Below are 1,801 nucleotides of genomic sequence, written 5' to 3'. Positions count from 1 at the left end.
GGCTACAAAATGATATGGTTGTATTGGTAATATAGGGTAGTCACAATTCGGTATAGAGTCTAGCTGAGTATGTGTGCGGTAGTAAAAGTTGGTACTCAAATGATACATTATGCTCGTTCTACTCATTGTGCCATTGTGTGTTGTTTGGTAGTTGGGCTACAAAGCAGCCATGGGCCTATAGTAGAAACGGAAATTCCATATTAATGAAAACGGAAAGTTCCTTTCCACGTGTGTTCCATTGAAAAACACCATTCTGTTTTTGTTTCCATTTCCGTATAAAAAATTCTATTTCCATTCCGTTTTGCAAAATTCCGTTTCCGTTTTCATATTTCCTCTCCGTTTCCATTTTTTCTCCGGAAAAGCGAAAATTTTCCACTCCATTTTCATCCCTACTCGCATGCATGCGGATTCATGTGCTTGAGTTGGAGATATCTTTACAATCTCAAATGCGCATCTGTACGTCCACAGGTGCAGAAAAAACCAGTACCATGGCATGGATGATTACCAATTCCAGAGCTACTCTCGTGACATAAGATCAGTACGAGCTACTTAGGCTGGTTAAATCAAGAGGCGGTAGAATTTAAGTTGGTTGTTGTTGGTATCTATCCATCTACTATTTGGTACGACTTTTAGATTCTCTCCGGTGCGATTACACTTGTGCCACCCAATTGATACTTCATCGGCGCACATATATAGGTAAATGTTGGGCGTTTGCTAGTATCTCCTGCGGCCAACAGTGGAGTAGCTAGCTTGCCCTCTGTTTGCATCAATATAGGCAATTTCTCGGATACGTAGTATGCACCTTTGCTTGGGAATGGGAATGTGTGGTATCGTGAATGAGTGCAACATAGTCTATCCATCAATTGCTGCTTATCTGGGATATCCAACCACTGGTGGAAAAAGGGCCTTTGGTCTGGGTTCGCAACTGCCATTAGTCGCGGTTGCACAACCGCGACCGAACGGGCGCGACTAAAGGCCCCACCCTTTAGTCGCGGTTGCTTAAGAACCGCGACTAAAGGCCCGTCCACGTGGGCGCCAGGCGGCCGTCGGGGCGGACGATCTTTAGTCGCGGTTCTTCTGGCCAACCGCGACTAAAGGCCACCGCAGGTTTAGGGTTTTAGCCCCCCCCCCCCTAAACCTGTTTTCTGTTTAATTTGTATTGTTTTATTTCTTTTGTGCTTTATTTTAATTTTGAAGGAGTTTCACATATTCTACGGTACTACATACATGCATATGAATGTACAATTTCAAACAAATTTGAAATTAGAACCAAAAAGAATTCAAGAGGAATATACAATATATATTCAATATCATCGGATGACCATATACAATTTTGAACAAGTTTCCATACATAATTTAATGCATATAAAGTTCTACGTCCTCGTAATGGTGTTCTCCTTTAGGATGGAGGACTTCCCTCCTGAACCATCCAGCTAGTTCCTCTTGAAGTGGTCGGAAGCGAGCTTCTGGACTAAGCATCATCCAGAGGTTATTCCTCTGAGCATTGGTATCACTCGGAACCCGCCGCTCAGAGGTGTATCTCCGGATCATCTCACAGACATAGTATGCACATAGATTGGTCCCCGCTGGCTGAATATCCTCACCATTCTTAGCCTTTGACCTTTTGAATTCTAGCTCTTTTTTGAATTCACCGACCTTTGTATCTACGAACCGTCTCCAAACCCTACGAGGCAAAGAAAATTAAATGAACAAGAGAGTTATTAGTTACTTGATATTAGGAAATGAACGAAATAGGCCGATCGATATAGAGCGCAAATGAATGAAAATAATTACTTCTGCA

The sequence above is a fragment of the Triticum dicoccoides genome, chromosome 1B (genome assembly GCF_002162155.2).
Source record: "Triticum dicoccoides isolate Atlit2015 ecotype Zavitan chromosome 1B, WEW_v2.0, whole genome shotgun sequence".
NCBI classification, from domain to species: domain Eukaryota; kingdom Viridiplantae; phylum Streptophyta; class Magnoliopsida; order Poales; family Poaceae; genus Triticum; species Triticum dicoccoides.
Note: the sequence above shows the minus strand (reverse complement) of the source record.